The sequence below is a fragment of the Natator depressus genome, chromosome 10 (assembly GCF_965152275.1).
Source record: "Natator depressus isolate rNatDep1 chromosome 10, rNatDep2.hap1, whole genome shotgun sequence".
NCBI classification, from domain to species: domain Eukaryota; kingdom Metazoa; phylum Chordata; order Testudines; family Cheloniidae; genus Natator; species Natator depressus.
The window spans coordinates 67,248,747-67,271,116 of record NC_134243.1 but is presented as its reverse complement, the minus strand read 5'-3'; the positions used below and the strand labels follow the sequence as shown (position 1 = coordinate 67,271,116).

The 22,370-nt window shown below is 40.4% G+C and overlaps 1 long non-coding RNA gene across 1 annotated transcript; it reads right to left on the bottom strand.

The window, feature by feature from the left end:
• Window positions 1-67: 67 nt before the first annotated feature.
• LOC141994555 (uncharacterized) lies at window positions 68-22,123 on the bottom strand. Its single transcript, XR_012641165.1, has 3 exons — window positions 21,969-22,123; window positions 16,121-16,234; window positions 68-131 (listed from the first exon to the last, which is right to left on the bottom strand). It is a non-coding gene; the product is annotated as an uncharacterized LOC141994555 (long non-coding RNA).
• Window positions 22,124-22,370: the final 247 nt, after the last annotated feature.

The window sequence follows — 22,370 nt, the reverse complement described above, 5'->3', positions numbered from 1 at the left end:
CTTCCAGTCCTTGTTTGGAACCTAACAGCTCTGGTTAATGCTACTTTACCTGTCCCTTGCCTTTCTTCATGCAGCATGAGCCAAATTCTGCCTTCAGTTGCTCACGTGCAACCACACTGACTTGGATGACCCTGGTTAATGGAAGAAACCCTGTTTTAAGGGTTTTGTTAGATAGTAAGAATAAAGCAAGATCCTTTTGCTGTCTGAGATTTAACTTAAATAATACATATCACTAAGGGCCTCTTACAGAGTTGGATTCTGCTCCCACTGAAGTCAAAGGCAAATCTTCCAGTTAGCTTCCAGAGGGAGAAGCATCAGACCATTTGTCTATAAATAGTGCACAGAGAACAAAGCAAACTAGCAAAAGTGTGCTCCATCACCTGATGAGCATTGGCTGACCCAGTTGTGGGTCAGGGACATATACGTTTTTAATTTAAAAAGCTATGTCAGAAGGATTACTTGATTCTTGATATAGCATTTAAATAAATCTACATATCTGTCAAAACCAACTCCAGAGACTAAGTGGGAGGATGGAATTAATACAGTGGCAAAAGTTAATTTTACATTAACATTGATGACAAATTGGGTTTGGGTATTTTTTTTTAAACTCAATGTATACTAAAATTATTCTTTTGTTAATCTAAAAAAGTATCCTTTTTGGAAATAATATATTCCTGCTGGATCTTAAATTTCTTTTGCTACGATTACATTTTGTACTTCATCCAAGGAAGCTCAAAAAACTGTACAAACTGTGTTATTTGGAATATTATCTCACTCTTAAAGGGACTGAAAAGTAAAACCAAACGAGAGCCATAAGGTTATTTCACTATAACCATACTTACTCATTGCACGCCTTCCTCATGCAGCAGATGTTTCTTGGAAAGATAGGCTTGTTGCTTTCCAGAATGCTACTTGATGCTTAATGTCATTCACTGATGCAAAAGCCATCTCTTTTGTAGCAAATGATTAATGTGCTACACGATTTTTGCAGGAGAACAGGAGCCATGTATCTTACAGAAACTTTTTAAAAAACAGTTCTGCTGGCTTTGAAGTTTAGATGCAAGTATGCGCCTGGGTGGTGACTGATAACCCCATCTAAAAGCATGCTTTGACTGTCTGCTCATTGGGTCAGATGTTTTTCCTATTAAATGGTCTCTATAGAATACCCCAGAATTCAAGCACTGAAGACATATAGGAACAGTGTGTATGGCCTAAATAAGTCCTTTTTAAAATTAACTGACTCTTGCTGTTCAATTTGTTCTCACACCACAGTCTAGGGTTACAGAAACTCTCTCTCACAAAGCCACTTTGCTGTCTCTCCAGGATGATTTTTGAAATGGTGACAAATGTTGTTAGGAAAATATCTCTAGCTTCATGTTTCAAGAAAATTACAGCATGCAGAGTAGGGAAGCTGGTCAAAAAATAGGTCTGTTACTATTTTTGTTGGGGGAAAATGTTGCAAAATGTAAACTGTAAAGCATGTGTTAAATAGAGTGGGCATGCTATATCATATACAAGTGAAAGATGTGCACAGGCCAGTGGATTTGGATCTGGGAGAACTGAAGATACTGGAGAAACTGATGGCAGCTCACAGTAATGGGTCATATTTTGCCTCTTGGTCTTCCCCATTGTGTCAATAGTGATTATATAATGATCCTGCAAGCCGATTTTTAAATCTATTATACACCAATAGTACATCAAATCAGCATATAAGTGTAGGTGTGTGCAAATAAGCTGGAAGAACAGAATCCTATCCTGACCCATAAGCACACCATGGAGCAGCCGTGCAACTCTTCTGTAGATGCTGCCTCTTCCCATCACTTATGTATGGGTGCGGGGTTTGTTTTCGTTTCTTTTGTTTGCAGCCACTGGTTCTAGTTAAGAGTATATCCAGGGGGGCCCTCCCCTATGTTCCTCTCTGCACTACTTTATACAGAGTCAATTTGAAGCCAGCTTCCATGGCATGCAAAGTATACAGAATGTCAACTCCATGCCTAACGATTCAGAGTGCTCTTGCTTATAAGTGTTTCATACCTTGAAAAAAAAAAGTAGCAACAGACATGGTGGATTTCCATATAATCCTATCAGGGCCATATCGTGAACCTCTTACTCCCGTTGGTAAGCAGGTAATTACATGAGCAGAGTAACTCAAGTTAATGGGACTCATCATGCTAGTGGTTGTAAGAGGTTTGCAATCTGGCCCTAAATGACTAATTAAATAATGAATCAGAAAGAGACTGAAAAACGTCCATTATATTAGCTCCATTTTCTACAAAAGAGCCACAAATCTGATTTTAAAAAAGGAAGGAAAAAATGAAACCCTTTTAATATAGAAAATATATTAGCATGTATTTAAATTAAAAATTGATTCTAGACATAATGTATCTGTGGTTAGGAAATGAAGCATTTAATTGAAGTAAAATTCAAAAGAGATGAAATGTGGCATATAATAGAGTTGCTGGAGGCAGCATTCTTAAGCTGACCAGACTTAAGTGTGGTTATGTCGGTGTCCTACTGACAGGATTTTATTTATTTATTTTTTTAAAAGATTTTTTCAAGAGACTTAATTTCATAAGTTGTATTTGAAATCTAATTTCAGGATCAATTACTTTCTGTATCACTGGGTGGTTTCATGAAAAAAAATATATTCATAGTAATGCAAATTTCATGTGTTTAGATTTTATTTGAATGCCTAATGAGGAATATGTGCAAACACAACAGACTAAAAGTATTAGTGTTTCTCTGGGTTGAATGAACAGGGATCAGCTAATACAGTAGTATCAAAATAGACTATGTCCTGCTTGATAGACTGACTAGGTGTGTCTAATATTTTTGTGACTTCAGGGGGTGGAAATGGAAACAGGCATCCAAGATGTAAGAGCAGTTTTCTATGCACTTTAGCTGTGGGCAATATTTTTTGAAGGTGGGTGTGTCACTCCCAATTATGCCACTAAAATAAAGCACTTCTCTTTTTTCAGTGATATATTCAAACTGTACAAATATCCTTTGTAAAAACATGTATGACAAAATCTAAGTATTTAATTTTTATGAGACAATTTTTTTCCACACATTTCCAAAAAAAATCTACTATTCTTAGATGTTTTTAGGCTGTAGAAATTCACTAAAATGCTCTCCAGCAGATGAATATATATGCAACACTTAGATCAGTGCTGAAGAGGGGAAAGGTACAACAACAAAGATTCAAACACTACACATTTTGGATATGAAAAGCAAAATATGACTTGATATGCAGACCACTTGGCACATGATTTGAGAGGATAGTCCCACAGCGATTTAAAATAAATAATGAAAGGGTTACCTGAAATAGAAAATCTTAGCTTGTACTGCTGGATTGATGTAATATTAAAATAAACTGAGTGAGTCAAAGTCTTCTACATACCTATATCCTGTTTTTCCCCCTCCAAAAATATTTTCCCTTCTGGATCTATTTATAAATATTTATTATGATTCTATTGTTAGCTACCATGGAATTATAGATTTAATAAAATATCTTAGAAATTTAATTAAATATTATGAGGGCTGTTGATTAATCACAGTTAACTCAGGATTAACTAAAAAAAGTAATCACAATTAAAAAAATTAATTGCACCGTTAAAAAATAGAATACCAATTGAAATTTATTAAATATTTTTGGATGTTTTTCTACATTTTCAAATATATTGATTTCTATTACAACACAGAATACAAAGTGTACAGTGCTCACTTAATATTATTTTTATTTCAAATATTTGCTCTGGAAAAATGTATAAAAGAAATAGTAGTTTTCAATTCACCTCATACAAGTATTGTAGTACAATCTCTTTATCGTGACAGTGTAACTTACAAATGTAGATTTTTTTTTGTTACATAACTGCACTCAAATATGAAACAATGTAAAACTTTAGAGACTTCAAGTCCACTCGGTCCTACTTCTTGTTCAGCCAATCGCAAAGACAAACAAGTTTCTTTACGTTTACGGGAGATACTGCCGCCTGCTTCTTATTTATAATGTCACCAGAAAGTGAGAATAGGCATTCACATGGCACTTTTGTAGCTGGCATTTTAAGATATTTACATGCCAGATATGCTAAACATTCGTATGCCCCTTCATGCTTTGGCCACCACTCCAGAGAACATGATTCCATGCCGATTATGCTAGTTAAAAAAAATAATGAATTAATTAAATTTGTGACTGAACTCCTTGGGGGAGAACTGTATGTCCCCCGCTCTGTTTACCCACATTCTACCATATATTTCATTTTATAGTAGTCTCGGATGATGACCCAGCACATTCGTTTTAAGAACACTTTCACAGCAGATTTGACAAAATGCAAAGAAGGTACCGATGTGAGATTTCTAAAAATACCTACACCACTCGACCCAAGGTTTAAGAATCTGAAGTGTCATTCAAAATCTGAAAGGGATGAGGTGCGGAGCATGCTTTCAGTAGTCTTAAAAGAGCAACACACTGACACGGAAACTACAGAACCCGAACCATTAAAAAAGAAAATCAACCTTCTGCCAGTGGGATCTGACTCAGATGATGAAAATGAACATGCGTCAGTTCGCACTGCTTTGGATCATTATCAAGCAGAATCCATCATCAGCATGGAAGCATGTCCTCTGGAATGGTGGTTGAAGCATGAAGAGACATATGAATCTTTAGCGTATCTGGCCCGTAAATATCTTGTGACGCCAGCTACAACAGTGCCATGCGAAGGCACCTGTTCTCATTTTCAGGTGACACTGTAAACAAGAAGCGGGCAGCATTATCTCCTGCAAATTGTAACCAAACTTGCTTTGTCTGACCGATTGGCTGAAGTAGAACTGAGTGGACTTGTAGACTCTAACATTTTCCATTGTTTTATTTTTGAATGCAGTTATTTTTTTACATAATTCTACATTTATAAGTTCAAATTTCATGATAAAGAGATTGCAGTACGGGACTTGTATGAGGGGAATTGAAAAATACTATTTCTTTTGTTTTTTACAGTGCAAATATTTGAAATAAAAATAATACTAAAAAGTGAGAACTGTACACTTTGTATTCTGTGTTGTAATTGAAATCAATATATTTCAAAATGTAGAAAACATCCAAAATGTTTAAATAAACGGTATTCTATTATTGTTTAACAGTGCGATTAATCTCACAATTAATTTTTTTAATCGCTTGACAGCCCTAAATATTATATAAGAAAAAACGCTCAAGGAAATCCCAAAGAGGCTAAGGAAAACTATAATGCAAAAGAGAGAGAGAAAGAAAAAAACCAAAACCTTTATTTAAAAAAACAAGGAAACTATGGGGAAGTTTGCTATCAAACCATTATATGATACAAATAAATACTGCAACAGTATAAGGAAGCTGATCATACATCTCCCTTCTAAAACCTTTAGAGGCTGTTGTTGGTTTAGTACCTACAGCCTTGAAAGAACTAGCATAGCTGGGAAATATGAGACTTGAAGAGGAAACTACATCGCAGAGTGTAGAGGTGAAACAGAAGAACTTATGACACCCACACACAGACCCAAATTCCACAGTCACTTCCTTCAATATTGTCCCAGTGGGACCATTCACATGTGTAGAGTTACTCATGTGCATTTGTGTTTGCAAGGATGGGGCCTGGGATGTCTGGGGCCTTTATATCTTATTAACTATCTGAATCTGTAGGGGGGAAAAAAAGGTCACTTAATTTTCTAGACTTAAGAGTACAAAGGGGGAACAAAAGCAAAGTAGTAACAGAGGCCCCGATGCAGCAAATACTAATGTACATGCTTGACTTTTTCTGAAGTCAATCAGAAAAAAAAAGAATCACCCAAACTTGCAATTGAAGTCAATTAGACTCCGCACATATTTAAAGTTAAGCCTGTGTATAAGTGTTTGCATGATAAGGACCATATATTTTAAAGACTTCTATGATTTTTTTATGGTACTTATTCATGTTTTTCTTAATGACATGCTAAAAAGGTAAAAACAGTAATAATGTGACTACAATTACTGAGATAATTACATATTGCTGCCACCACCGCCACATCAGCGGCTGCGGGAAATTGATGGGGCAGGTGGTGAAAGGGTGACAGTCCCAGCAGCAAGGGAGGGAGACTCTTGCCAAGGGATATAGGTAGCTTGTCCCATGGGGAGTCTCTGGCACCTATTGGCTAGCTTGGGGAGAGGGGTGATGATTGGACAGCATTCCCCAGCTCCCAGGAGTTAGCCTGAAGCACGGGCCATGCAGAGCCTCTTTTGGCGCCATTCCAGCAGGTTGATAACTGGCAAGATTGTGATCATCATGCGTTTTTTTTTTTTTTTTTTAAGTAAAGGCCAACATGAGCCGGGTCACTTTTAGGCTTGGGTCAAACCACTACTGAGTCTTTGCTCAGGTGTAAAGAAACAAAAGGGAGTGGGGGTAGATTGGCGGTCACCCCCTTCATGCAGGGCACCACCTTTAACCACATGTCTCCACAACCAAGTCACTGGTTGCAAATCAAAAGATAGTCAAGTGTCAGACCTACCTTCCTTCAGAGAGCCTCTGACTGGCAGCAGTCTCTCAAGCAGTTCCTGACCCCAGCCAAGCATCTCACGGAGTGACAGCAACAGATCTGCTTTCCTTCCCAAACAGCCCCAGATGAGCTGTGCTCTTCCCTTGTAACCCCTCCCTCCAAGCCTGACACCTATTGCAGGTGTAGCAGGGCAGGGCTGACTGAGCTCATAGCAGCTCATTATCCCTTTCCTGCCCAGTGTGGAGTTTGTATACTGCATCACAGTCATAGAAAGCTTAATCTCCTGAGCTGTTTTAACAGTCCTGCCTGAAATAAGGACACGGAGGAAGGTTTCTCCCTATAAAAATAATTTTGCACCAAACTCTGGAGAAGCAGAATAATTGTGAGCATTAGTATTTTCAGCTGAGCGGAGAGAACTTATTATTTTCCATGTAAATAAAACATTCTCCAAATTAGCCAGGTCCAGGAACCTCATGAATATGTAATGAAAGTCAATAGGGAAGAAAATGTAAGCATCAACAAAACATTTTTGGATTCCGGAAACTTGAACAAGTCATACTGTATATATTTGATTGTAAACACTTTTCCTCTCCTCCCTTCTCTTCCTGTGACTCAGCCTGAGGATCACTCCATACTCCAGACACTGTTGGAAGAAAAGACCAACCACACAAATGCTGCCTGCAGTATTCTGCTGCTCAATGAATTCCAGACACACTCAAGAAATTATATTTTCTCATTTCCTTTCACTAACTTGAACAAGTGCAGCATCAATCTAGTCAGAAAGATCAGGAAAGGGACCCTGTTCCTAGTGAGCTCATGATGTCTCAGCAGTTCCCATGGCTATGTGAGTTCGATTTCAATGGCTCAACCAGTAACATTGTGTGGGCAAGGTTTATTATGGATTATTATGAATATTTCGCCTCTCTGTAACAAACCAAAGGGCTATGCATAAAGTTGACAACAAAGGGGCAGTCTAACGGGGAACTTCTGGAACCTTGTGAACCTTGGATGCCTTATTCAACCAAGCTTAATGCAGCATTAACCTTTTGCTAAGCTTATACCAGCACAGCAGTGATAGTAGCTGTTCTGTATAATCTTATGATACCAAACACAAAGGCAAAAGTGTCTGGAAACGGAGACCTTTGCAGTCAATTTATGGTGACCGGACACCTGTGGAATAAGGTGATCGCTCTTTTTTTATTATGATGAAGAGTCTTGACGCTGGTCTTGTATATTATTTTGCCCAGCCTAAGAAACACCATTCCACAACATGACTGAAAATTTTTGTTTGTCTGCAACTACAAGAAGGTTCAGCTTTGGTTAAACTCCAGTTACTACTAATAGTAATTATAATGGGGACAAAAAAGAAATAAAACACAAGGTAGTAAAATAGGCTTACGTTCCATAAAACAGGAGATGTATATGTTTTATTGCTATTTCCTCTTTACAAATGACTGTCTTCTGTCTTTTTAATAAAACTCAGAATTGCTATAAAGTACATTAAAAATAATCATTGCCAGATGAAAAGGTTTGAGTGTAAGTAGCACTCCCAATTTTCACAGGTTATAAAAGCATGGAGTTGTTTGAAGTTGGAGACCCAGACAGAGGATGAATTTGCTTTCATCATTGGCCTCCTTCCTCACCCCCAAGTTGCCCTTCTTGGGACTATCTTTATAAATGCGACAAGATGTTACACTGCCAAGATTTGAATGTTTCTATGATATTTTGACCCTTAAGTCACGGGTATCATCATCATCCCAGGATTCCTATTTATAGCTGTTCGGTTTCTCCATACGGTCTCAAATTAAAGATAAAATGTCTTCGGTTTATATATGCAGAAGAAAATCTGATGAAAAAGTCAATTTAGATGAATTTTAGAGCAACTGTGGAATCAGCATTCAGGATGCAACATTTCAGTCAAACACTGAAAGAAGTTTTTATTCTTTTATAAATAACTTGCTTTGTAAAAGGTGTGAATATACTTGGCTAAGAAGTTACAAAATTAACAACATTTGGATGAATCTCTCATTTAGAGTATATTTACCCAGTTGATTTGTAATAAATTTCAGATCCCTCCTATCAATTTTGGATTCTGTCATGCATTTTTGACCATATTATAAATTATATCCTTAGTTCCTACACTGGCATGCAGAGGAGAGGCAATTGTGATTTAGTCCTACGTGAAGCACAGGATCTGGTGCAAGAGGTGAATATAGCTGAACCGCTTGGTAATAGGGACTATAATGTAACTAAATTTAACATTCTTGTTGGAGGGAAAATACCAAAGGAGCCCACCACAATAGCATTTAACTTCAGAAAGGGGAACTACACAAAAATGAAGAAGCTACTTAAATGGAAATTAAAAGGTAGCCGCAAGAGTGAAATGCCTACAAGCTGCAGGGAAACTTTTAAAAAAGAACATAATAGAGGCTCAAATTAAATGTATACTCCACATTAAAAAAAAGCACAGTGTGAGGACCAGAAAACATGGCTAAACAGCAGAATAAAAGAAGTGGCTAGAGGCAAAAAGGCATTCTTTAAAAATTGGAAGTCAAATCCTAGTGAGGAAAATAGAAAGGAGCATAAACTTTGGCAAGTGAAATGTAAAAGTATAATTAGGCAGGCCAAAAAAGAATTTGAAAATGATATTGCTGGACCAGTACATGCTCGTGCACGTTCCCAATATCTGTGCCAAGTGTCCACATATGTTATGCTGGACATTGGTATAATGCTGTGTACATGTGTATACCCACACCCACACTGCTGCTCTTGTTATGCAATATTAGCTCTACCATTTCAGGAGTGGTATCCTTGGATTCTCTGCATCACAGGGAGGCCTTCTAGGAATCCAGGGGATGAGGGTGTTACTGTCTCCAGCCTTCAAACATCTGCGGATGGCAGTTCCTGATTCTATTTCCCCCTCCAAACTGGGTGGAGCAATGGCATGATGATGTGGTTCTGCTCCTGATCATGGGGCAGATGGTTACGTAGTGTTGCTAAGTGGAATACGGGGAGAACTTTCTGATACGTCAAAGACAGCTACTCTAGCCTCTCTGAAACATTCCAGCACAGGTGAATGTTCCTGCTGTTCCAGGCAAAGTCATGAAGGACAGAATACATGCCCAATGGCCTGTGATGGGACACTAGATAGTGGGATCTGAGTTACGACAGAGAATTCTTTCCTGGGTGTCTGGCTGGTGAGTCTTGCTCACATGATCAGGGTTTAGCTGATCGCCATAGTTGGGGTCGGGAAGGAATTTTCCTCCGGGGTAGATTGGCAGAGGCTCTGGGGGGTTTTCGCCTTCTCTGCAGCGTGGGGCATGGGTCACTTGCTGGAGGATTGTCTGCACCTTGAAGTCTTTAAACTACAAGTTGAGGACTTCAATAGTTCAGACATAGGTCAGGGGTTTATTACAGGAGTGGGTGGGTGAGATTCTGTGGCCTGCATTGTGCAGGTCAGACTAGATGATCATAATGGTCCCTTCTGACCTTAAAGTCTATGAGTCTATGAATACTCTGACCACACACTGATCAGCAGCTGCAGGTGGTGGGGGGGGACCTGGTGACTGCTCTTGGAACAGGAGCCATGTTCGCTTGTATTGATCAAAAGAGTGCAACAGAAAGCTGTTCTGATGTGGTCAGCACAGCTCACTACTGCAGAGTTGCCAACTTTCTAATCATACAAAACAGAACACCCCGCCCCACTCTTCTCCGAGGCCCCGCCCCTGCTTGCTCCCTCCATCTCCTGCTCCCCATCGCTCACTCTTCCTCACCCTCACTCACTTTCATCAGGCTGGGGCAGGGGTTTGGGGTGTGGGAGGGAGTATGGGCTCTGGTATGGGGCTGGGGATGAGGGGGTTTGGGTGGAGGAGGGGGCTCCAGGCTGGGCCAGGTGGTTGGGGTGCAGAGGGGCTGAGGGCTCCTGCTGGGGCCAGGGATGAGGGGCTTGGGGTGTAGGAAGGGACTCCAGGCTGGGCCAGGGGGTTGGGGTATGGGGTGTGTGTGCGGGGGCCCGGCGGTGCTTACCGCAGTTCTGAGGAAGCAGCTGCCAGGTCACTGCAGCCTCTAGGTGGAGGTGCGGCCAGGCGGCTCTGCGCAGTGTGCATTACCTTTGCACGCACAGGCACGGCCCCCCGCAGCTCCCAATGGTCATGGTTCCCAGCCAATAGGAGCTATGGAGCCGGTACCTGGGGTGGGGGCAGTGCACGGAACCTCCCATTCTCTAACCACCCCAGCACATAGGGGCTGCAGAGACCTGGCAGCTGCTTCCAGGAGCAGTGCGGAGCCAGGGCAGGTAGGGAGCCTGCCTTAGCCCCAGGTCCCCTTTCCCCCACTGACCGGACTTTTAACAGTCCAGTTGGCAGTGCTGACTGGAGCTGCCAGGGTCCCTTTTCGACCAGGCATTCTGGTTGAAAACTGAATGCCTGGCAACTCTACACTACTACCAATGAAAACAGGTGGACAGAGACCTTTATAGATTGGGTAAGGCTCAGGAAGAAGAGGGTCAGTACACTGTGGGAATGAGAGTGGAGGACTATTGAAATGCAAGACCTAATACATTCTTCTTATCCCTGGACACACCACACACTGGTACTTATTCACACCACGCAGGCACGCTAGTTTCCTTGTCCTCTACTCACCTGCAGGCACATGCTCGTGAGGTGTAGATGTGGACAACAGGAGGGTTATGGCACAGCCACGGACATGGACACATGTATAATCGCTAGTCTAGATGTAGCTTTAGTAGCAGTTGATCTGGTTTGTCATATTTGTTACATTTTACTGTTACCTGTAGTACATCCTGCCAGTCTATGTCCTCTATAGTACAGTATTTTGGGTCTTTTGGGTTTTTGTTGTGTTTTCTTTTAATCACAGATCCATTGCTAAGATCTATAAACCAATTTTCTATTTATCCAGATTTAAGGATGCAGTAGTGAGAGGTCACAAGAAGTCTGCATTTTTTAATGCTCCGAAGAATGGCGTTATCCAAAGCTCACTGAAGCAAAATGAAGTTTTTCCACGGATTTCAAAGGGGTTTGGATCGGGCCTCAAGTTGATGAGGTGCTATAAACTTGTAGTGTGTTGTTATTTTGCTATTATTATTTAGAAAAAAAAGAACCAAAATCAGAATATGAGAAGAGATTACAACCCGCTTATTATACCAAAAAAATCCCTCTGCTAAGAGCCCAACAAACCCGGCAGCATTTTATACCTGCTCATGAAAACCTTGAATTAAAATAGGATCCAAAAAGCCGATTGCTGATTCTGAAGGGGTAACTCCAGATTTATTAACCTGAAGTACCCCTATTAGGTAATATTTTTATAAAAACACTTTCTCCTTCCATAAATACATGTCTACTTGTAAAAAATGTGCTTAAACAGCACCCACTAGATTTCACAATAGTGCAGCTGAAGGGTAGATATTAAAGTTTGTGTAATATCAGCATTCTGCACCACCTTTTACATCCGTATAGGGGGAAACAAACAAATGAGCAATAGCAGATGAAATTTAGGGGAAAATAATTAAGACTAGAATGTAGAGGGGGGAAAAACACTGTCATGCCTTATGGTCCCATTTAAAAAAATAAGATTGTAGTACTAAAAGATTGTAGGAGTTCACATTGTACATTTACAACCACTGCTTTTGTGCTATACTACAATATATATTTTTGAATCACAATTCTAACCAAAGATGTGAGTCTTGCTTATGCACCAATTTTACGTATCACTTCTGCCAGCCCATAGTTCCAGCTTAATATTTTTAGGTACATGTTTGCAGGTGGCACTATTACTACAGAACAATATTGTCTGTACATAATTCTTTTAGAATAGTAGACATAATTGTTTTAAAACCAAGGGCAATTTTTTCAATAGCGTCTAAGTGACTTTGATGTCTAGTCCTATTAGTTTTCAATGGGACTCAGAGGTCCCTTGCACACGTTTGAAAATTTTGCCTCAAAGCCTCCTGGCTCTGACTTTCCACAACATTTAAATCCCATTGGAAAAATGAAACTCCTGAGCAATAACTGAAAAATGAATCTGTTGACCCATGAGCACATGAGACAGAACTTTCTCAGGAGCTGGATGGAGGCTGTGGAATTAAATATCACAAGAGAGAAAAATGACCCAGACCATATCACTTTCAGAACTAAAAAGCAAGATTAATTTCTTCATTTATATCTCCCTCAAAATGTGCTTAATTTAAAGCAAAACAAAAAGCCAATCCTTTCTCTAAATAATCCAAAGAATCTATTTACTCCTACTATGGGGAAAGAAAGAGAGAAAGTTTATGTTTATTTTGATATTTAAAAGCTAATGAGGCCCTCAGATACTGTGATGGTGGAAGCAGTTTAAGAACCTAGATCAAGGGATAGGGAGAGGTCCTTTATAAAGTTATTTCCAAAAATTTGTTCTACTAAAATTATTGTCCTTCTTGTCTGTTTTTCTCAACCTATTGTCTCTGTCACACGTATAGATGGCAAGCTCTTTGGGGCAAATGCTGTCTTTTTTACTATATGTGTCCATAGTATCTAGTAAAACAGTGGCCTCATTGAGGCCTTTGGATGCTACTGCAAGACAATACAAAAATATATGATATTTTTGATGCTCAAGGTCAAGTTATCAGCCCTGACCTTGGATTTTGTACACCTACTTTATTCAGGCAATCAACTGCATCCACAAAGAGGGCAATGCAGCCATTGTATATGCAGAGACATCGATTTAGTTGCTCAACTCAAGCAGCTGAATGCCCACTACTCTTGGGGGAATTCTGCGCCACTGTGTGCATGCATAATTAATGAGCCTCACATATTTTTTGTTTTTTTCGCCGAAGAAAGCTTCTGCTGAAAAGTTGCTGCAGGCCCACCAGAGGGCACTGTGGTGATAGAACACAGCAGCAGCTCCCAGCCAGCTAGGGAAGAGAAAGAGCCTGCAGAGCCTTCTTTGCAGTGGGCCAGGTCAGGAGACACGGGCTATGGGGAGACAGACAGTGTAGAGTGCTGGGAAGGACAGACTAGGGCAGGGGCTGAATGGGAGTGGAGGTACAGGGCCACTTAGTGATGGGGGAGGGGGTGCAGAGCTACATAGGGACAAAGGGTGTCTGGGGGGGCACAGAGACACATGGGGATGGGGAGGGGGTGGAGGGCCACATGGGGATGGGGCAAGTGGATGTCTGAGTTGGGGGTGGAGGGACACATGTCCCTGACTGAATGGGAGAGGCTAGGGGTCAGCCAGGGTCTGCATGGGGGAAGCTCCCTAACAGTCCCTCCCCGCTTCCCAAAAAAACCTCTTCCATACTTCTCCCACGCATACCCAACAACCCTCCAAGTTCAAACACAGGCTCCTTCCCAGCAATTATTTTCCTCTCCCTCAGCTTCAAGTGACTCCCCACAGCCTTTGAACTGCTTCTGGTAGGTGTGAGAAATATGGTTCTGTATTGTAGCTTAAATGAATTATTACTCAGAGTTCTGTATTAATATGCCAAGTAAGGAATCTATTTGTCAACAAACATTTTCTGCATCTTTTTTGTTGTCTGTATTGTTATAGACCTATTTGCTGACAGGTATTTTGAAATAAATGACCAAAAATAATTGAAACTGGAGTGACTGTATTGTGCTATTTTGACAAATAAAATATGCAGAATTTTGCAGAATCTGAAAATATTGTGAGCAGAATTTTGAATGTTTTTGGCGCAGAATTCCCCCAGGAGTAGTGCCAACAAGCCTGGCATGCATATGCAAAGCCAGGCTATGCACACAAAAAACGTGTTGGTACCATCAACTATGCACACAACATAGGAAGAAAACTTGAGTCTTGCTTAAAAAATTAACATCAAATAATATCCAACAGAAAATACTGGCCAGAGCAAGACAGGAAGTATTAACAGCAGAACACTTCTCATTCAATGGTAGTTGCAAAAGGGAAAGGAACAGATCCCTAAACAAACTACTGACATTTTTCCAACTCCAGTTAGAAAACTGTCAGATTTTAGGTGGTTGTCTCCCTCAACATTTTGCTTTCTTCAATAAGAGAAGTTCTGGTTGATTCAGTGTCAAACCGTACTGCTTTTCTGTAGGCATACATATGGTTATCAATGATCATCATAAAGCCTAAGGGCCTTAGTCATAGACCAGACCCCATTGTATTAGGCACTGTACAAACAAAAAGATGGTCCCTGCCCCAAGTTGCTTACAAACCAAGTATAAGATGAGACAACGGATGGATACAGACAGATAGATGAGTACAACTAACAATGAGACAATATTGGTCAGCATGGTAGACAGCGGTCTCTTCACATGAACAGCCTGCCAGCTGTCAAGTCATGTCAGGCAACAGCACCTGCCAGTCCATATGTCATTTGGTCTCTTAGGAGAAGTATGGAAAAGTATTGTATGGGGTTAATTTTCACTTTCACCTTCTTGTCTCATTGAAAAGTAATAGGCTAAGGCATCTCTTTGTTAAACAGAACTTTGAGGCAGTAGTTGAAATGTCACAACAAAAAATCCTGAAAATGAAAGAGATGCAACAAAGCCTAGTAGTTTTAGAAGATGACCGTTTAGATCATTCTTTTAAGATGTTCTTTTACATTGTATTTCCGATTACTTTACAAACCGTGTAAAACACTGGGGGTGCAATTTTGCCCCCAATCACAACCAGGTAACCCCACTGACTTCAATGGTTTTCAAATTAAAAAAATTGGAAAGCTTTTCATTATCACTTGGTTTGTAAGGCTACCACTGAGGGGACCGAGGGTGTCTGAGTGGCGGCACAGACACACATGGGGATGGGGAGGTTGTTCAATTGTGGTGTAGACATTCAGGGTCGGGATGGAGCCCAGACTCTAGGACCCTGTGACACGGGAGGGTCCCAGAGCTCAGGCTGCAGCACGATCCTGAACATCCATAATCAGCCCCTTAGTCCAAGTCCAACTCAGTTGGTACAGACCAGCCACAGGTGTCTAACTGCATGCAGTGCAGACATACCCTAACAGGCCAGCCAGAGCCCTACGCTGCAGTATTACTACCGGCTGTGAGCCAGGCACTTGTGAGAGACGGGTGGCCATTGCTCAAAAGCAAGAGTGCCAGCAGCGGAGTCATTCTGCCTCCATCTTTGTGTGCATGCGCTTTTATGTTACAGAGGCACAGGGCCCCTTCCAAAGTTATTCAGCTACTAAACCGAAAGGAAGAAGCTGAGCAATGGAAGAGGGAGTGGAATGCTGTAAAACCAAACACTCAATGGAGTTTTAAACCCGGGGTTTTTTAACTTTATTTCAGAATCTTGTAACTGAATACCTAGATACCAACCATGTGGCTCATATAAAACATCTGAATCCATCTGAACAGGGACTAGCTGTTAGTCTGTGAGACAAAATAATTAATGGAATAACCTGATCCTCTTCTACCACTCACTTCATTTCTTTCAGAATGTCAGTTATAGTGACTCAAGAGCGCAGTGTCAAACTACCGTGGCAGTGTATTATTATGGAAACATCCACCTAATTGTTTTAAGATCAAACCTTCCTGAAAATGGCTATTGTTTAAACAGTGATTTATAAATGGACCTGGAGTAATCAGCACCTCCAGGCAACACCAAGTCATTGATCACCCCGAATCCATTCACATACCTTTGACACACACTGATGTGCTGCTGGATGGGTTTTGTGTACAAATTCCTTCCCTCCTGAATGGAAATTCAGACCTGTTCAAGTGTACGATAGTCTTTCATCGTAGTGGCTGACCTACAAAGATATTGTGATGATGAAAAACATTCACATAGAACCTAAAGCAACCTGGAATCAGGATTTTTAATGAATGTGAGGATCCACTCAGACATGCAATGGTGAATTCTGTTTGACTTGCACTCACCAGTCCTTCTTCTTGGCAAATACTCCACCGAACCTTAGGCTCTAACTCTGACACTTATCAGTAGATATCTTTGGGAGGCTGGGATCCCTGTTTCCACTCCCTGCTAAGAACAGACGACACCCACCCACTTGGGTTCTTCAGGGGATGCTGGGTGGCTCAGTCAACTCTTGGGAGGGCCAGGAGGAAGGACCACCCAATCATCACAAAGGGCTTTCAGGGAGCCAAGAGCACCTTAATTTGCTCCCAATGGGCAGTGGGAGTGAAAAACTAGTCAAGCTCAAATGGTGTCAATAATCACAGGAAGGTAGGATCTCATCCTTTGCATTGCATAGGTAGCAAAGTAGGGTTTCCTTGCTAACACATATTAGCGAGAATAATCCTAGACTCTTACTTCCTTGAAGACTCTTAAGGACTGAAAGAGACAGTTGCAGTAGCCTATCTGGAAGCCTCATTAAAAGTCTGCTGAGACACGGAGCAAGTAGCAGGGGCCACGTCAGTACCTAAAGAGAGCCATAGAGAAGGCAATCCAGCCAGAACAGGGAGCTGAATCCTGCTACAAAGCTTGAAAGTTAAGGAGCAGGAGGAGAGGTTTAGGTAAAATGAGATGTGCTGGAGAAGGCTGATTTCCAGGTGAACCTGGAGAGCCTGGCCTGGTACTAACGCCTGCAAACAGACCTTGCTAGGGTCAGAATGTGTACCTCCCAGAAACCAAGCCATGCGGGCCTTGCTCAGTCCTGTAAGTGATTTAACCTAATGCCTATAACAGTTATTGGAGATTCTTCTAGAGCGCTAACACGGTGGGCTTTTCTATTTATTGTTATTTTAACAGTGAGCTTGCAATTGACAGCACTGCCTTTGAAATTCTAAATAGTACATTATTGTGCACAAACCTATGAATGGGTTTCTTCATACGGGTTCACGCAAACAACCTCACCATTGATCAGTAAGATTAAGCTGGGCATCTTGCTGATGTAATATGCAATAAGATGGAAAACACATATACTCGTTTAGGTTGCAGTTTAGAGCTATCCTCCATTAGCTGATGGGAGGAAGGAATGAGAGAGGTTTAGCTGCAAGTGACTAGAAGGCATCAGTCAAAAAGAAGGCAAATTTAGTAGAGCTACACAAAGATGAATGCACAACCACTGAGCACTCATGAACAGTGCTGGATTGACAGCTCTGCAGGCTGTGATTTGCATTTATACACAGAACAGACCAAGCAGGCAGCAGTGCCATGCCCTACACTGGCCCTGATTGGGATAGATCACGTGGAGGAGTAAGAGGTTCAGGCCTTGTCTGCAGACAAAACTTTAACTAAAATCAGGTTTCAAAAGCAATTAAGCTAAGCCGGAGCAAACCCTTGCATGTGTTTACATCTGGCTTATATTCATTTAGCTTTTGTCATTGTTACCAAAATAACAGTAAACCAAGGGATGATTTAAGCTCAAACTGTGTGTCGACCTTCCTTTAGTGTACAACTGGTTAATATCAATTTAGCTTAATTTGGGTAATTGACTGATTTAAACTAAATCAAGATCAACCAGATTTAAGATATAACTCTAAAAGTAAAGAGATTTAAGTATATCTATGGTGCACTGGTTTAACTAAATAGATTTAAAACCTGATTTTAGTTGAAGTGGTGCAACTTTTGCATATAAACAAGACCTAAGTGTCTGCGGTTCTTCTAGCCCAAAAGTAGCTTGGTTCAAGGGGTTGGCCAAATGGTCAGATGGTCACTGCACCAGTTTGCCTTCTAGTTTCCCACTGTTACCAGGACTTAGAGAATTCAAACAGCAGACTAAAAAAAAAAAACAACAAAAAACCCACCCAAAACAACCCACACGACAACTCCTCCATAACTTATTTCATATACTGGTTTTGTAAGCCTACACATAGGATTAAGCTATATCAAGCAAAGCTGGCGAGTCACACACTACATTCATTTAATCAATGATATGTGGCCCACTTGTCCGATGGAAGATTAAATGGGTATAAATATACATCAGGCAATTTTTCAGTCTGACACCTCTGCCATGACTTTACCCAAAACATAGAATATCAGCTATCAGGAAATATATGCCCTTTAATAATATAATTCCTTTGAAAAGTCTTCAGTGTACTTCAGATACAGCGGGAATTTCAGCAATAATTTCATGTTTGGCTTGGTCCTCATTCTCATAGTCCCTGGACTTATATTATCAGAGAATGGTGTCAAAGTTGAACATGCTGTAAAAGATAGTGCCTGACTGCATACATATACTGTGATTTGTACTCTGCTTATATGTGCTCTGCACAGTTAATCATCTGTATGTTAGATAGCGAGAAAAATATAGGTAAGCTTAATGCCTGCAGATTCTTCAGTCTGCAGTAGAAAGAAAATATCTTGCCAAGACATCTGAAACAGGGGATGTTAGTTCATTAGAATTCTATTATTATATCCTTAAGTGATTCCTGGAGCAGCAGAGAACCATGAAAAATTATAATAGGCAAAGCAGATGTTGCCCTGACATCCACTCACTGATATTTTGAGAGCCAGTTTGGTTACAGCCCACCTATTTGCAGTGCTTTCTCAGGAGATGGGTTCTGATCAGCCATTTTTATGCCAGAAGTGGGTGTTTATCAGGTATCTGAACTGTCCACTTGAACTGGATATTAAATCAAAGTAGGTACTGCTAAAGAGCTTGAGTCAGTGAAATGTTTCATTAATATGTATAGGAGTTGTTGACAAGCTTGAGTGTATGTTTTAAGGGTGGAACTGATCAAGCTCTCCTTTGCCTCATAATATTTTGATGTGCCTTTACATAGGAGAAAGACCTGAGAAAGGAGAAAACTCTGAATCCTAAGGGACATCTACCTCTAGCAATTTCTTTCTTTCCTTCCCTCTGGGGAAAAGCAGAAGAGTGCCAGTAATTACTTAGGTAACTGGCCCCTGATGGCTATTTTTATACACCACCCTCTCCACCATTCCCCCCGAAAAGTAGCACTTGTCAGCACTCAAATTATCACGAATAGCACTGACCTTTAATATATGTGTGTGGCGGCAGTGTGGTGAGAATGCCATAGCTCTTAGAAGGGGACTAGCAGCTGAACCTGGAGTTTACCATACCATTTTTTAAAAGCTAACCCACTAGGATTTTAAAACAAAAACCTATTGCCCCATCTTGCTGGCCATTATTAAATTACTGTTCTCAGCAGAAAGCTGCACTGATGGATGGATGGCATAAGCATGATCACACCTACTACTTCTGCAGTACCAACCTCAGTCCTACCAGTGTCAGAGCATAGTGCATCATGCAAGCAGACATTTCTGCAGCATGGTATTTGGTGGTGAAATCAATGAACAGTGAAACTGACGTACTAGGCATACTTGACAAGCCTCCCTGCAAAGCCATGGGACACCACCTATGTTTTAATGACAGGCCATTGCCCAAAATCCCACAACTAGAAAGAACATGATAAGGGCTTGTCAGCGATAGTGTTTAGATGTTTAAAAAGATTAGGGTTCCTAATGGTGGTTGTGTAGCAGCCAAAGACCAATCATTTTTATTTCAAGGACTGACCAAAAGAATGGAGAATGAAGAGTGGGAAGCCCAGAATGCAATATGCAGAGGTGAAGCGGTGACACAGAATTACCTGCTCAGAGAGACAGCAAAAAATATCTAGATTTATAGATTATATAGATGTAAGTGGGGTCACGGGGATGAGGATGGACCCCCAATCTAAAGCCCCGGGCAGAACTGCAGACCAGACTCCACACAACTGCTTTGTGCTATTGCCCACGCTATAGTAATAGATTATGAGGAATTCTTCCCCTAACCATTTCCACTGTCACTCTCTGGCCAGCCAATGTGAGGCTGGCACAGAGAAACCCTCCACAGTGCACAGCTGATGCAGAGAAATCCCTCCATAGCCCACTGTAGAACTTAAGTGATGCAACGGGCTTCACCCCAAGAATAAAATACTGTACAAAACCCCTGTGTTAAGAGAACATTAAATTTGCCTGGATAAAGCACTTGAAAGTCAAGAAATGCATGTGCAACCTTAACTTTGCCCCAAAGAACCTTTGGCTCACTCTACACACCTACAGTACAGTTTTCAGTCTGTTACTGAGCTAGGAAGGCATAGTGCAGCTTTCCTAGTTGTGCACTTTACAACCTTAGCAGAAAACCCTGCAAAATATATTGCACATGGGCAACATGCAATTTTCAAAGTGCAAATCAAACCCAATTTTCACTGATCATTCAAAGACACTACTTCACAATGAGGGCTATTTCCAGGCCAAACGTCTTGCTGTTTTAGTTGTCAAGCTGATCATAATGAGGTCAAATAGTTTGTTGTTATTTTTTTTCTTTTTAAACAACATTGGTGTGTTTCGCCTTTCCACCCTCGCTCCTATACTCAAAAATAGCTGGGCTGTTTTTGCTCAAACTTTCAAAATAAAATTTATTTTCAGACAGAAAATAAAGCTGGTTAATTTTAACTCAAAAGGCCCAAATTACAGAAAGTTGAAATCTGGGACGAGCATGAAAACTGTCGTGACACCTTAATTATACTGGGTGCTGCCATTTATGTTCTAGTCCGTACTCAGTGTTCTCATTTACAAACCACTTAGGGACGAGTCCAGCAAGAAGATGAGTGCTTCCAACTTGGTGCTGAATGCCCTCAAAGCTCATTTGTATCTGAAAGGTATTTTTAAGTTGGAGGATTGTGGCTTGTACAAGACGCAAACAAAATATTTGTATTTAACAGTAATATTCTGGTTTTGTTGGAGTTCAAATAAATTTGACCACCAATTTAAAAGTGTATCATTTGCTGTTTGATATTATATGAAATATTTCATTGGTTCCAAAAAATTAATCCTACTCTGAACAAAGCTTTTACACTGGTTTTACAGGAGCATGTGACATGCTCCCATCAAACACACGAACAAACAGGAAAGCACAGATTTATTTTGAACTGTGTTTTTCTTCTATAAATTAAAAGGCCATTCCCCTCTTACATGTCATGTGTATTTAATTTCATGCTATAGGGTAATCCAGTGAGAATATGGAGAGTGCCAAAAAATACTTTTCCCATTCCTTTTATTTCCTTAGGCAAATATAAAGAATTAGAGGCAGAGAAAAGATGAAAAAGGGGAAGGCCAAGGGAAATACTGAGGTCCAAGAAAGTAAGACAGACCAGTCTAAACAAGGATTTTTCCTGGCATATGCAAGAAGCAATGATTATTTATAACAGGGAAAGGCATCTGTCTTTGATTATGATTTCATGTATACTGTTGACTGTGGTGAACTTAATGTGTGCCAGAGAAGACTGTCATCCGACAGTATGAAATTCCAGTGAAACAAATTAATCTCTCTCTCTCAGGGAGAGCATTCTGCCTTCCACTAACTGAAGGACATTACAGAAGGAATTTTGTGCCAGGAAAAATAAAAGTATAGGCTATTATGAAATACAGGAAAATCAGATTTAACTTATGAACAAAGGATAGCAATCAAAGCATATTTTAAATGTGTATTGGGATTCTTGGAAGTATACAGTTTCATCGTCTTATCTTTTAACTCAAGACTAAGCTTTGCAAGAAATAATTTAAAAATAGTGAATTCTTACCTCCATTTTTGTGTCGCCTTAATGGAAGTAGCCTTTCAGTTTGTATTACATGAGAAACACATAGCTGTTAAGCCATTGGCAACAGAAGAATATTTATGAACTCATGAAGACACCAGATAAGAAAAGCACATGGAAGTGTGCGAGATACCATATACAAGTCTGTGGAGCAAACAGACAGAATTTCTTTTAACTGCGTTTTATCTTGTAACAAGATATTTCAGCCTAACAACCTATTAAACTGGCATGCAAAATATTAAACCAATTGAATCCGGTGACTCCATGTATTATCTTCCCTTTCAGTGCAAACCAGAAACACCTGACTCTACCCAGCCAAGCCAGCTCACGAGAACCAAAGATAATGGCAACTAAAGGTACCTTGTGAGCAAAGGATTTTTTCATAAT